This window comes from Leucoraja erinacea, chromosome 8 (genome assembly GCF_028641065.1).
Source record: "Leucoraja erinacea ecotype New England chromosome 8, Leri_hhj_1, whole genome shotgun sequence".
In the NCBI taxonomy this organism is placed as follows: domain Eukaryota; kingdom Metazoa; phylum Chordata; class Chondrichthyes; order Rajiformes; family Rajidae; genus Leucoraja; species Leucoraja erinaceus.
The window spans coordinates 49,221,973-49,237,856 of NC_073384.1; the positions used below are offsets into that span (position 1 = coordinate 49,221,973).

General features: G+C 45.8%; 1 pseudogene; it reads left to right on the top strand.

Moving 5' to 3' along the window:
- The first annotated feature begins 8,590 nt into the window (after positions 1-8,590).
- The window catches only part of LOC129699878 (U5 small nuclear ribonucleoprotein 40 kDa protein-like), a 37,780-nt pseudogene continuing 30,486 nt past the window's right edge, over positions 8,591-15,884 (top strand).

The following is a 15,884-nucleotide window of genomic DNA, read 5'->3' on the forward strand; positions in this document are numbered from 1 at the left end:
TCAATGATTGTGTATTGTGTGAGAGTAGGGGGGAGAGGATATAGGAAGAAACCAGAATATTGAACCCTGATGAGTCAGCAATGGACCAGCATTTTGAACGAGCCCCTTTATTAAATTATAGCTGTGCTGAAGTCTGAAGAAGGGTCTCAATCTGAAATGTCAACCATTCCTTCTCTCCAGAGATGCTGCCTGACTCGCTGAGTTGACACTTTGTGTCTATTTTAGTTTAGTTTAATTTAGTTTAGTTTAGTTTAGTTCAGTTTAGAGATACAGCGTGGAAATAGGCCGTTCAGCTCACCGGGTCCACACCAACCAATGATCACCCATACACTACTTCTATCCTACCCACTAGGGACAATTTACAGAAGGCAATTAACCTACAAAGCTGCACATCTTTGGGATGTGGGAGGTAACATGAGCACCCAGAGAAATCCGACACTGTCACAGGGAGAACGTACAAACTCCACACAGACAGCACCCGTAGTTTGGGTCAAATCCAGGTCTCTGGTGCTGTAAGGCAGCAACTCTACTGCTACATCACAGTACTGTCCAAAATTGACTGGACAATCCAGATTTTTGTCTGGAACTGCGACACATCCATATGTTTCCATTGCTCCACTGCTATGTCTCCTGTTAACCAGAAGTAAAACAATAAAAGTGGGAATTAAAAAAAGAGAGAAGCAAACAAAGTAAAAATGAGCAGCAAGCTGCTATGGTCTGCTAGAGAGGCTGACACAAAATATTCAACAACAACTAAGGGAAAAATTAGGAAATGTTGTAGGCGGGGAAACACTGCTGCTATGGGAAAAAAAAATGTTTAGTCAATTGCTCTTTCAAGCAGGAACTGTCGTGTTGGGCTAAATAGCCTTATTCAATGGTCTGATATTTTACCCGAGCTCTCTGTTTCCACTATCATAATTCAATACAATACCAATACAGCATTTTATCTCCTGACATATAATTGAACTCTGGAAGGTATACGTAAGATGTAAAATTGGGAGGAAGCATTGTTCATGTTTAAGTTAGAATAAGTGGAATGAAATGTCATTATTCTGTCTATCACAGTGTGGAAACCTGAGAAGGCATCAATGAGTTAAATATGGAGTTGCTCCAGGTTCTTGTGACAGCAGTGCAGTTAAGAAAGAAACTTGAGGAAGGCAGTAAGAATACTGCAAAGAATGGATAACCACAGCCTGAGCATGTGAATGTGATGGAAAGGAATGCTGTTGAGAGCATTATAATCTGGGAGTAAATGCTTTGGTGGTTTCTAATTTAACAATTTTCATACAAATGCTGGTCAGAACGGTCAGAATGTGGGTGTTCAATTTGTTAATTTGGATAATGGATTTTATCTTGGCCTTTAGACACAAAATGCTGGAGTAACTCAGACGGACAGGCAGCTTCTCTGGAGAGAAGGAATGGGTGACATTTCGGGTCAAAACCCTTCTTCAGACTTATCTTGGCCTTTATTCCTTGCAGGGACATCTGCTTACTTATATTGATATCTGCATATGTAACAATCCAAGTTAAACCCTCGATTAATATTCTCATTATTTTCTCACGTTGAATATGCAACTTGTAGCATGGAACATTACCAGGCCTGTCATTTCTCATTTGTTTGCTATGAACTACTTATATATATATATATATATATATATATATGTATATATATATTTTTTTTAAATAAACACAGTTCTGGATAGGTTTATGAGCTGTCCCACTCCTTTTGATCATAAATCTCATCCTTACTATTTCCCTCATGTCAGCAGCTTTGCAAACGTTGCATTTTGTCATCAAAAGTTGAGTTATAACTGCTCTGATGGGAGTGAAATTCTATATTTATCTGTGCTTGCAAGCAGAGCAATGGAATTTATAACAAAAATGAAAACCAGATTTGGTGAAGACAATCTTGTGGCCTTGGGATTTGCAAAATGTGTTGACTGCACTCCATGGTACGATGAGCAGTTACCTAATACCTTCTTTCAAAATTTACTCATTTTAGATGGAATGCCATTTTAAGTTGTCTGCGGGTGAAACAAACTGCAAAGTTTAGGCTAATGAATGAGTTCTAAACCAGTGGGCTGCTGCTGATAGTCACACAATGTTCTGTGTTTATCATCAGTAACCACATCAGAGTCAGTGGAGAGCAGTCTTTGCTCAATAGTTCTCAGACACAGTGCCAGGTTATTAATAAAAGAGAAGTCTTCATATTTAAGTTGGACAAAAAAAACAATGTCCTGGCTCTCGATCATATGAAAAAAATAGGAAGATCAGCTCAATCCACTACTGCTTAAGCACCCACCACTGCTTAAGAATTTGGAAACGCAATTGAAAATGTTTGTTTATATTTAGAAATGTTTTGACAGTTTTATCATACTGGAAACATTCTGCAGAGTTAAAATTAATCCAAAGTGATCAATGTGACTAACATTCAATTTTATGTGCCAATAATTCATGACAACTAAATCTGGATATGCAACAATATTTGTTTAATGTTGCACAGTTCACTTGTTATAATAGTTCAAAAGGTACATGCAATACCAAGTCAAATAGACCAAATTCCTGGGTTGATTGCTACTATTCTGGGCTAACTGATCCGCTGAGCCAGCACACATGATACTAGGACTGCCCATCGGTGTATGTGGTTAAAGAATGAAGAAATGAACAATTCAGCCTTCGTTGCGGCTCTGGGTTGCAAATTAGAGACTTGGATGAAGTGAGATACTGACCAAGCTGTATCCACTCATTGTGTAGGAAGGAAGAACAGATGCTGGTTTATATCGAAGAAAGACACAAAATGCTGGTGTAATTCAGCGGGTCAGGCAGCAACTCTGGAGAAAAAGAACAGGTGACATTTCGGGTTAGAACGCTTCCTCAGATTGAAATTACTGATGGGTGGTGGGTGGGGGGTGGGAGGTGGAGGGCGGAAAGCCCGCACAAATCAGGGCCGGCAACAGATGACCTCAGGAAGGGTGGAGTCCACAATGGACCGTTGTTGGCTCATTGTTATATGCACAAGAACACAAAGAAATAGGAGCAGAAATAGATCAGCCCCTTAAGTCTGCCCCACCATTCAGTATGAAAGTGGTTGATCTATGGTGGCTTCAACTCCTCTTAATTGGAACTTTTTAAAAATTTCAAAATAGTCTTTATTCGAGAAATAAATATATACAGTACATGATCCTTGCAAAACTCCATCCGACATTCTCGGAGGCTATACTTACATACTATACAGTTTCCCCAAATCACAAATTTATCCCCCCACCCTTGCCACTCATGTGGCCCTCTGGCGTGGAATCCCTTCCCTTATTTTGAGGGGCGTCTCCACCATACCGTGCCCCCCCATGTCCAGCAGCGGAAGGACTCTAGACTGTGGTCCTCCCCCACTGAGCCTTGGCGTTGGCTGCACCGAGCTTCAGTGCTTCCCTCAGCACATACTCCTGCAGTCTGCAGCGGGCCAGTCGGCAACATTCACCGACAGACATCTCGCTCTGCTGGGTGGTCAACAACGCTCGGGCAGACCAAAGGGCGTCTTTCACCGAGTTGATGACCTTCCAGCAGCACTCGATGTCAGTCTCTGAATGCGTCCCTGGGAACAGTCCGTAGATCACAGAGTTCTCTGTGATGGAGCTGTTCGGAATAAACCGTGACAGGGACCCTTGCAAACCTCTCCAGACTCTCTTTGCGAATCCAAACTCTGCAAAGAGGTGTGCGACCGTCTCCTCTCCATAGCAGCCATCCCGAGGGCAGCATGAGCTCGCATGGACTTGGCAGTGAGGTTCCAATGGTGCAGGAAGGATCTGACTGGGAGGGATCCCCTCACTGCCAGCCAAGCCAGGTCTAGGTGCTTGTTGGTGAGTTCTGGCGATGAGGCATTTTGCCAGACAAGCTGGGCAGTCTGCTCTGGGAACCACACCACAGGATCCATGGAGTCATTTCCCTGCAGTGCCTGCAGGACATTCCGTGCTGACCACTGCCCGATGGACTTGTGCTCAAAGGTGTTGGCCCAGAAGAACCTTTCATGAACGACACCGGGGACAGGTAGGACCTCAGCAGGTAGTGACACTTGGTGCCCACGTGCCTTGGCTCTACGCCCCGCCTGATGCAGCCACACACAAAGGTGACCATCAGGGTGAGGGCGACGTTGGGAACGCTTTTACCCCCGTTGTGTGCAGACTTGTGCATTGTGACCGGCCGCACCCAGTCTATCCTCGACCCCCAGATGAACTGGAAGACGGCCCGGGTGATCCCTGTGGCGTAGGAGGGAGGGACAGGCCACACTTGCGCCAAGTACAGCAGCCCCGAGAGCACCTCAACCTAATAATCAACATTTTCCCCGTTGCTTCCACAGCTCCAGTTTCTTCCCCACCTTGGCTATCCGCTCCAGCCAATTCGTGTCACATGCCTCAGCAGTATGATCCAGATCCCCAGCACCTACAAGAAGTCAGGCTTGATGGTGAAGGGGACAGAAGGTCAGTCGGGCCAGTTGCCAAAGAGCATGGCCTCGCTCTTCCTGCGGTTCACCCTGGCTCCCGTGGCTGACTCAAACTGGTCGCAGATGCTGATCAATCTGCGGACCGACCCTGGATCCGAGCAGAAGACGGCGACATCGTCCATGTACAGGGAGGTTTTGACCCGAGTGCCCCCACTGCCCGGCAATGTCACTCCTCTTATGCTCGCGTCCTTCCTGATGGACTCGGCAAAAAGTTCAATACAGCAGATGAACAAGGCGATGGTATGTCTCAGCAGCGCTAGGCTGTCTGAGATTTTCCTGCCAGGTACAGCACAGGTTTGGTCTGGGTGGATCACCTGTCCCAGAGCAGACTTGACCAGGTTGGCGATGGCCTGAGACAGGATCTTGTAATCAACATTCAACAATGTGATGGGTCTCCATTTCCTTATATCCTTCATCTCCCCCTTCGGCTTGTAGATTAGTGTGATGCTGCCATTTCTCATGGAGTCTCACATGCTGCCGGCTAGAAGCATGTCGTTGTACACTTCCAGCAGGTCTGGGCCCACCCAGTCCCACAGAGCCGAGTACAACTCGGCCGGTAAGCCATCGCTTCCTGGACTTTTACTCGAGTCAATGGAACAGATGGTGCCAGTCAGCTCCTCTAGGGTCAGTGGTTGATCTGGACTCTCCCGCTTGCTGTCCTCCAAGACCTCCGTGATAGAGGACAGGAAGTTCTGGGAGGCGGTGCTGTCTGTGGCCTTTCTGTCATAAAAATCCATGTAAAAGGATTTGCAGATCCTCAGCATGTCCGTCTGCAAGGATGTTACCGAGTCGTCCTCCACCCTAAGGCTGTCCATCACAGAGCTCCCCCTGTGAACCTTATGGAAGAAGAGGCGTGAGCACGTCTCATCCTGCTCCACATGGCGGATCTGGATCGGACGATGATCTTGGAGGATTCAGAGGTAAAGAGCTGAGCTTGCCGGCCCTTCAACTCTCTAAGTTCCTCCCTCACATCCACCCCTCTCGACTGCAGAAGGAGCAGTTGCTGCAAATCTGTCTGGAGTTGACACAATTCCCTTTGACTGTCTTGTTCTCTGAACCCCTTTAAATATGAAGAACTTCTTAATGTTCTCCTTGGCTACTTCCCACCAGTGTGTCGGGGAGTCAAAGAGTGGCTTCACCGTTCTCCAACATGCGTAGTCCCTCTTTAGCTCCTCAATGTTCTCTGGGGTCAACAGCTTCGCATTTAACTTCCACGTCCCTCTGCCTGCCTTCCGGTCCCCCTGTAGGTGACAGGAAGCCTGAAAGAGGCAGTGGTCAGAGAAGAACACAGGCGTGAGGTCGGTGTGTCTGACCGTGACGGCTTTCGACGTGAAGAGGAAGTCTACCCGGGACCGGACTGAACCGTCCGATCTCGACCATGTGAAACGCGGCTGGGATCCGCCTGCAGAGTCGCTGAAGGTGTAGCACAGCTTTGCGTGTTTTACCGTCTCCATCAGGAGTTTGGACATGCTGTCCAGTCTGTTGTTGGCACTGCCGGATCGTTCAGCCACATCGATGATGCAGATGAAGTCACCGGCCAGAACGAGTGGCCGGGACATGGGCAGCAGTGGTGGCAGCTACTGGAGAACGGCCAGCCGCTCGCTCCGCACGGGTGTGGCGTACACATTAATCAGCCGGAGCGGAGAACCACGGTACATTACATCCACCACGATGAGATGCCCCGCAACCACCTCCCTGACCTCAGTGATGGCGAAGTTCCCTCCCCGCAGCAAGATCCCCAGACCGGAAGCACGACAGTCATTGCCACCCGACCACACCGACAGTACGCGGGGCCACCATCGCGACCACCTCTGATAGCAGCTGAGGTGTGGCAGCCCGCACTCCTGCAGAAAAGTCACGTCCTCCTTGACCTTGGCCAGGTACTGCAAGGCTTTCACAAATCGAGCAATGTTCTTCACAATGCGCATATTTAATGATGCCAGTTTTAGCTCCATTGTCCATCTTGTCCCCTCATTCCTACCGCTTTGGTGAACTGCAGCACCGTTTTGGTGCTCAGGTACTGGGTGCCGGCATCCTCAAGGAGGGGGGGGTTTCTCTGGCATAACCGGAGTTGTTGTCGTAGGGACTCTCCTTGTTCCACCCTCTTCTGGGCGCACCGCCCCCTCCGTCTCCTGTAGCTGGGGTACGGTGCCTGGTTCAGTGCTCCCGGTTTCCCGGACCTGGGGCCCATAGGCCGCTGCACTGCTCCCTGTCTCCTAGAGCTGGGGGACAATAGGCGTGACCTTTCCCATTTCCTCACCCGTTTTCTTCCTCTGCCTCCGTCGATAGCAAACACCAAGGGAGGGTGGATGATGGCTCCCTTCCTGTCCACCCTCAGCTTCACCTTCACTTGCCGCTTGCTTGTCCAGATCTCAAACAGGTCCTTCACATCCACACAGTTCCCTGCCCCCTCGACATAACCAGCAAGGAAGGTGAGAACATCCACGACGGGCACATGTGGGTTGACCATGTGCACTGTGATCATCCGTTCCTTCGGGGTGGGGAGGGTAAAGAGCGGCTGCACCTTCAGCAGCAACAGCGTAGCTTCATTCCCCTTCTCCCGGATGTCTTGCATCAACTTCTGCCTTCCTGTTGGATACTTGAAGGTAACATCACAGTATCCATTACCCAGGAAGTCCTGGAGACAGTAGATGTCCTTGGCCTCGAATTTACAGGCCTCCAGCCAGACCTTCCTCATGAACAGGTCCCGTGAGAAGGGAGTCCCCTCACTGAGGTCCTTCACACTGGCTCGCAGGGTATTGCGGATGCCCTGTCCTCACGCTCCAGTTGCTGCTGCCATTGTGACTGAATGAGGTGTTAGGTTGGTTACCCAACCAGAATGGATCCACCTCTAAGCCAACAACTGACAGACTCCTCATCACCGACTTGACCTCCAACTTTGATCTGTCCGAGATCCGTAATCCATGGTCTTGTCCTGGGAGAACCGTCAGAACTGTTCTGATAAGAACAGACAGTTTCTCTTACTCAAGTAGCAATAGATCCAACACTTAATCTTGGCCAAAAGGCTGAGAAGCGTGCCTTTTTGATCACGGTCTCTCCCCTGCCAGTTTGCATTAACGAACCCGATCTCCCGGTGGCTCAGCACTTCTTTTTTGGAACTGGTGGAAATGAGACCAATACATTTTTTTACCGCAGTCCAAGATTCTGGCAACTGTTCCTCGATGGTTTCCCCTCTCCACTTTCCACCAAGGATGACAGAGTTCATCAAAACAAGTTTAATATCCCCATTGCACAACAGATGGCATATAGACCAGAAAGAGAACACCCAACAAAATAATTACGAACTGGTGCTAAACACTCGGCCATGTTAGTACAGGCACTGATTAAATTAGCATTAAGATACATTATTGAGAACTGGGCCTAAAGCCCAGTTATTGAGCTTGGTGTAAATTAGCACAGGCACTCGACGTGAATGGGAAAATCTAATCAGAAAGGACACATGGGAATAGGTGGGAAATATAAATATGTAAAGATAACTTAACTAAAAGGAAAGCAGACAGAAGGGTGAAGGAAGTAATGGAGGGTGATTAAAATTAGCAATAACAAGCACTTAAGGTATATTAGTATCGTGATGATGTCACTGGGAAAAGTGATCTGTAGACATTAACTCATATCCTGCAACATCAGCTGCATAAGGTAAATTCAGTTAATTAACAAGTTAGTATCAGTGATTGTGACCATGAAGTATTGTATTGTGGTAAAAACCCATGTGATTCATTGTTGTCCTTGAGTTTCAGCTGCCTTTGAATTGGTCTAGTATGTCACATAGTTTAAGGACAATTAGGGATGTACAATATATACCAGTCTTACCAGCAACACCCAAAAACCTACAGAATAAATATAACAAAAGCAGATGTAAAGTTGTGATGAAATAAATTAAAAGATTGGCTAAAATAATCAAGGGCAGAGATGAAATATTAAATTCATACAGGGAAAAGCCTGCTGAGGCTCAGACTGTCTTCAAACCCGTTCCATAGAAACATAGAAAATAGGTGAGGAGGAGGCTAATTCCACAAATTCATAACTCTCTGGGTGTTCCCTTGTAACATTTGGCATAGTCGGCAGGATCTGAAGAAAAGAATAGAAAATGTTTGGTAAAAGAAATATTCAAACGAGATGGTGCTGGTGCAGGCCAAGCACCCCCACAACAAGCTGCTGCCCTTGGTGCAGGGGTGTCCGCAGCAGCCCAGGCTGCAGGTTGGACCAAGAACCTCGAGTCTTCAAGCTCCTCTAATGCTTTTAATGGGTCACGAAGGATAATTTTATTGTTGTAAATTTCACTCGAATGGAGCAACAATGGCATCTGCAGGATTTGGTCAACTCGTATTGTTTTGGAAAGTATACGGCGTCTGCAATAATTATGCTTCATTGGAAGGTCACAGTGGAGCAGTGATGGAATTGCATTATAACACAGATGGCAACATGTTTTTTTCAGCATCAACAGACAAAACTGCAGTAATGTAGGACAGTGAAACGGGTGAAAGAATCAAGAGGCTTAAAGGTTGCACATCCTTTGTGAATTCATGTTATCCAGCCTGACGGGGACCACAGTTGGTCTGTACAGGGAGCGACGACAAAACAGTGAAGCTATGGACATTCGGAAGAAGGCTGCAATCCACACGTTTCAAAACACGTGCCAAGTACTGGCAGCAACGTTTAATGACACATGCGATCAGATTATCTCTGATGGTATTGATGGTGCAGGAGTAGGCCATTCGGCCCTTCGATCCAGCACTGTCATTCAATGTGATCAGGCCGATCATCCCCAAGGCCTTCTCCCCATATTCCCTGACCGCTATTTTTAAGAGTCCTATCTAGCTCTCTCTTGAAAGCATCCAGAGAATCTGCCTCCACCGCCGTCTGAGGCAGAGAATTCCACAGGCTCACCACTCTCTGTGCGAAAAAGTGTTTCCTTGTCTCCGTTCTAAATGGCTTACTCCTTATTCTCAAACTGTGGCCTTCTGGACTCCCCCAACATCGGGAACATGTTTCCTGCCTCTAGCGTGTCCAAGCCCTTAACAATCTTATGTGTTTCAATGAGATCTCCTCTCATCCCTCAGATTCAGATTCAGATTCAATTTTAATTGTCATTGTCAGTGTACAGTACAGAGACAACGAAATGCATTTAGCATCTCCCTTGAAGAGCGACATAGCAAATGATTTGAATAAAAAATAAATAATAAGTGTCCGGGGGGGGGGTGATTGGCAGTCACCGAGGTACGTTGTTTAGTAGAGTGACAGCCGCCGGAAAGAAGCTGTTCCTCGACCTGCTGGTTCGGCAACGGAGAGACCTGTAGCGCCTCCCGGATGGTAGGAGGGTAAACAGTCCATGGTTGGGGTGAGAGCAGGCCTTGGCGATGCTGAGCGCCCTCCGCAGACAGCGCTTGCTTTGGACAGACTCAATGGAGGGGAGCGTGGAACCGGTGATGCGTTGGGCAATTTTCACCACCCTCTGCAGTGCCTTCCGGTCGGAGACAGAGCAGTTGCCATACCATACTGTGATGCAGTTGGTAAGGATGCTCTCGATGGTGCAGCGGTAGAAGTTCACCAGGATCTGAGGAGACAGATGGACCTTCTTCAGTCTCCTCAGGAAGAAGAGACGCTGATGAGCCTTCTTGATCAGAGTAGAGGTATTGTGGGTCCAAGAGAGGTCATCGGAGATGTTGACTCCCAGGAACCTGAAGCTAGAAACACGTTCCACCTCTGTCCCGTAAATGTGGATGGGGGTGTGCGTGCCACCTCTGGACTTCCTGAAGTCTACAATGAGCTCCTTGGTCTTCTTGGAGTTAAGGGCCAGGTTGTTGTCAGCGCACCATGCTGCTAAGTGCTGGACCTCCTCCCTGTAGGCCAGCTCATCGTTGTTGCTGATGAGGCCAATCACCGTTGTATCATCTGCATACTTGATGATGGTGTTAGTACCATGTACAGGTGTGCAGTCATATCCTTCTAAACTCCAGAGTGTACAAGCCCGGCCGCTCCATTCTCTCAGCATACGACAGTCCCGCCATCCCTGGAATTAACCTTGTAAACCTATGCTGCACTCCCTCAATAGCAAGAATGTCCTTCTTCAAATTAGGAGACCAAAACTGCACACAATACTCCAGGTGTGGTCTCACTAGGGCTCTGTACAACTGCAGAAGGACCTCTTTGCTGCTATATTCGATTCCTCTTGTTATAAAAGCCAACATGCCATTCGCTTTCTTCTCTGCCTGCTGTACCTGCATGGCTGTACCTACATCATAGACTGATGTACAAGGACCCCCAGATCCTGTTGTGCTTTCCCTTTTCCCAGCTTGACGCCATTTAGATTGTAATCTGCCTTCCTGTTTTTGCTACCAAAGTGGATAACCTCACATTTATCCGCATTAAACTTAATCTGCATGTATCTGCCCATTCCCCCAACCTGTTCAAGTCGCCCTGCATTCTCATAGCATCCTTTTCACAGTTCACATCGCCACCCAGCTTTGTGTCACCTGCAAATTTGCTAATGTTACTTTGAATCCCCTTATCCAAATCATTGATGTATATTGTAAATAGTTGCGGTTCCAGCACCGAGCCTTGCGGTACCCCACTAGTCACTGCCTGCCATTCTGAAAGGGACCCGTTAATCTCTACTCTTTGTTTCCTGTCTGCCAACCACTTCTCTATCCATGTCAGCACTCTACCCCCAATACCATGTGCCCTAATTTTGCCCACTAATCTCCTATGTGGGACCTTACCAAATGCTTTCTGAACATCCAGGTACACTACATCCAATGGCTCTCCCTTGTCCATTTTCCTAGTTACATCTTCAAAAAATTCTGTTTGTCAGGATGAACTTGTAATTTACATCTTGGTGCACACCTTCACTCTGCTTTGAAGGCCGACTTTGCCCATTGAGGTCCATTCTGTTTCTTCAGTGAGGGTGAACTTGTTATTGCACCAGCATGAACCATGCAATGCACGACAATCATTGTCACTGCTGCTCACCCAGTGGTCTACCTGATTATCCACATCACACGCAAGGATGTCTGTTTAGATCTTGGACAGGTACATGGAAAGGATGGGTTTAGAAGGGTATGGGCCAAGTGCAGGCAGGTGGGACCAGTGTAGATGGTGCATGTTGGTCAGTGTGGATGTTGGGCTGAAGGACCTGTTTCCCCGCTGTATGACGGAATTTTCTACACAATCAATCATGTAAGAATCAAAAACAATGTGATTAACTTTCCAGTGCAATATCTCTATCTGTAAAACACAAATCCTAACATGTTGAAGGATCTGTGTATCCGGTTAGCAAGCCTGGATATGATATGCATTTATGCCAACCAAAGGATGAAACCCTCGTTTAACCATTAACTATTCCATCAGTTCACATCCTCCAGAATTGCAATCATATCTGATCATCTGATCCATGCCGAATCCGACCTTTCTGTCCTGGGCCTCCTCCATGGCCAGAGTGAGGCCCATCGCAAATTTGAGGAACAGCACCTCATATTTTGCTTGGGTAGTTTACACCCCAGCGGTATGAACATTGATTTCTCCAATTTCAGGTAGTCCTTGCTTTCCCTCTCCTTCCCCTCCCCTTGCCGGCTCTCCCACAGCCTACTGTCTCCGCCTCTTCCTTTCTTTTTCTCACCCCCTCCCTCCCGACATCAGTCTGAAGAAGGGTCTCGACCCGAAACATCGCCTATTCCTTCGCTCAGTAGGTGCTGTCTCAATGCCGAGTTTCTCCAGCTTTTTTGTCTACCTTCCTAAAGTTTACAGATGCCTTTATCCTTCTCCCATGTGTCCATATATAACAAATCACTTGCAAATTTGAGCATGCTAATCCCTATACCCGAGTCAATTAAAAACAAAAAATAAGGCGTAAACTCAAAGCTGACCCTTGGAGAATACAATTTAGGCTGAAAAACATACACCCACTGTGCAGTGGTTGCTTCCAACCCCCAGATCCAGCACCACTTCCTTTCTTATTTATTTACAGAGAGTCCATTAACTAGAAACATTAATTGAATTTCTCTCTTCAGGGACTGAATTCCCTTCAATGTTGCCAGTTTTTAGCTCAGGTTTCCATGATCTGCTGTTTTTTAAACAAATTCTGAACTACTTTCTCTTTAGTAATACAGCAACCTGGGTTCGATCCTGACTACAGGTGCTGTCTGTACAGAGTTTGTACGTTCTCCTCGTGGCCGAGCGAGTTCTCTCCGGGTGCTCCGGTTTCCTTCCACATTCCAAAGATGTAGAGGTTTGCAGGTTAATTGGCTTTGATAAAGATTGTAAATTGTTCCTTGTGTGTGGGATAGTGCTAGTGTGCGGGGATCATTGGTCAGCGCGGACTCGGGCTGTTCCTGCACTTTAACTCTAAAACTAAAAAACTAAAAAAAAAATATATATATAAATCAAATAACTTGCAATTAAAGACTGTCCCTCTTTTCTTTCATTCAAGCACCCTAAACCATCTGGTACATCCTTTTGACCTTAGATTATAAAATGATTTTTTCTGCCCAGCTAGCCCAGCATCTGAAAGACTGACTCAATGGTTCTTTTTCTCCTCTATCGTTTCTGAATAATACAAAACCACAAATATTAAACACCATTCCTGAACTTGTTTATGTCAAACCTCCATTAATATAACTCTGTCAGAGCTCCATGTGATATGTTGTGCTGTTGCACACCAGCCTCATTAGTTACACTTCTGACATTGACACATGAGCAGCTTAATACTTCTTTTGTTAGTTTAGCAATTTTGTTCAATCTGGTTTTGGTAATTTTTGAGGTAATTCCAATTTTGTTTCCATTTATATCTCTTTGGCCTACAAGTCCCTTGACAGAAAGCGCTTAACCCAGAGTGGATGAATATTGTGCTTATTATTGGTAGCACTCTTTGGGAAATATGACCTCAGACTTCTTGGCAGGATTTTTGTTTAACCCAGCACCGTTTCATCTGGCAAAAGTCCCCCAAATGATGTCAACATGTGAAAATTATTTGAAGCGCGATTTTCAACCTCATTTGTCTGAAAGATGAATGTCTTCATTTGACGTAGAACAACCTCTGTAGCACATGGAACTACAGATGATGTTTAGTTTAATGATTCTGTGAGCAAACAGGCCATTCGGCCCACTGAGTCCACACCAGCCACGATCACCCATACCCTATCCTATACACAAGGGGCAATTTATAGAAGCTGATTAGCCTACAAATCTGCAGATCTTTGCAATGTAAGAGGAAACCAGAGCCCTCGGAGAAAACCCACATGGTCACAGGGAGAATGCACAAACATAGTCACCATGTAGTCAGGATCACACCCAGGTCTCTGGCGCTATAAGGCAGAAAGTCTATCACTGCACCACTGTGCTGCCCTAATGCTGGTAACTCAGTGGATCGAACAGCACCTCTAGACAACATGGAAAGTTGATGATTCGAGTCAGCACCCTTCTTCAAACTGATTGTAGTAGTGGCGACAAAGCCAGAAGAGGAGTAGGGACGGGACAAAGACTGATAAGTGATAAGTGGAACATGGTTGTTTAAAGCTCTCAAACTTAAACAGTATGTTTTGTCACCCCTAAGATTTTGTGCAACTAGACTGTCTTGCCCACAGAGGTCAGCACCCAATTTCTCAGCCTCAGGACCATTCCAGTGTTTTGCTGCTGATCTGTGCTGCACACCAGAGTGTCGCCTGTTGGTCGATTACCCAAGAGGAACTGTTCCCTACTGCTTCTTTAGTGCCCACAGGAGCAGAGAGAATGGAGACTAGGATTTGCTCATGTGGTGCAAAACGCTTCCGACTGGTAGCAAATTTATAAACTTGGAAATCAACGTTGCCTTTTCCCTTTTCCCTTTTCCCATCTCGTCCTTCTGCTGCTAATCACTTATTGCTATGTACTGTAGCTGTGTCCTAATGCTGCTGAGCTTGCAAAGCATTCAACAGGGCACCACATGGTACCCATCCTAGATGCCAGGGCTCCCCAGACTCCCCCAAGACAAGGTCATAAGTCGTATGATATGATACAACTTTATTTAACCCTGAAGGAAATTGGTCTGCCAACAGTCAAAAGATACAGTTACAAGGCATTGAAAGTGTCATGTGCATTATAATAGTAATGACATTTAAGATAAATTTCGATCCACTGATCAAATACATCAACTCTGACAACAAGTACCCAAACATCGAAAATCAAACATCGACTCTGACAAATAAACCCAAACCAAGCAAGCAAAACTATACCCAAGCAAGAAACTATTATTAGTAAACAGAAACACACTCCAATATAAACTACAATATTCACTTATTATCGCAAGTAAATCATACACTATTTTAATTCTTCCTCGTGGTGTGCTCGGTCAACGGAACAACCCCTCCCCTGAAACAATCGATCGGAAGGATACAAACCCTAATCGAACAATCACGAATCGGACTCCAATGATAATACGATCCCAACCAAACCAAATTCTGATCTATTCACTTGAACCCATTTTTACCCCAGCTTTTTGATACCCAAAATCCTTAAAGAATACACAATCAGTACAATGAAACAATTCACGATCTTAACACACTCTCAAATGTATCTTACAAGAAACAAAGTATTTATACACAATTTAAATCTGAAAGAAATATGTACACTTGAAATTTACTAAATCCTATCACCGGCAATGCAATACACGATAAAAACAATACAATAAGAGCAATTTTTAATTTTCAGTTCCAAAAGCAAATCACAATATTTCAATCCTGCATCGCACTGCTATCAACCAGTAAACCTCTCCCTCCGATACAGAAGACTTTCCCCTTCCTAGGGTACTCTTTGCTGAGGGGTACTTTTTCTTAATTAGCTACTATTCACCATCAGATACTTTTTCCTCACACTAAATGCGTAGAGTTAGGCGTACCTTTCCCGTCAGGTTACTCTTCACTAAAAATTACTTTCCCTCTCTCAGTTACTCTTCGCTATCAGGTGCTAATCGATAATCAAACAGAGGGGGTACGAACTCCTGGCTGATCAGCCACGATTCGGAATCGATCTTACGCAAACTTTATACACATTTTGATGTTTTATTATAATACACAGATTAATCTGATAAAGAATGTGCACACGTTATAGTCCAGCACCTCAATGTGAGATTCTGAATATTAGTACTTCAAACCAAAGAATTTCAACTCGTTCTGATCTGACCAATTAGCTTTTTGGTGCGTAACTCGACGTAAGCAAATTCGATTTCAAATTTGTTTGGATATGGAAATCTCGAATAGATTAGAGTATTTTCAACCAATCTATACTCTAACCACCCAGTGCCCGATACCTTTATGAGGCTCCTCCCCCCATCCTTTCAGAAATCTAGATACCTCAAACAGGCGTGGACTTTAACCAACATAGGCTCACCCTGTCAAAA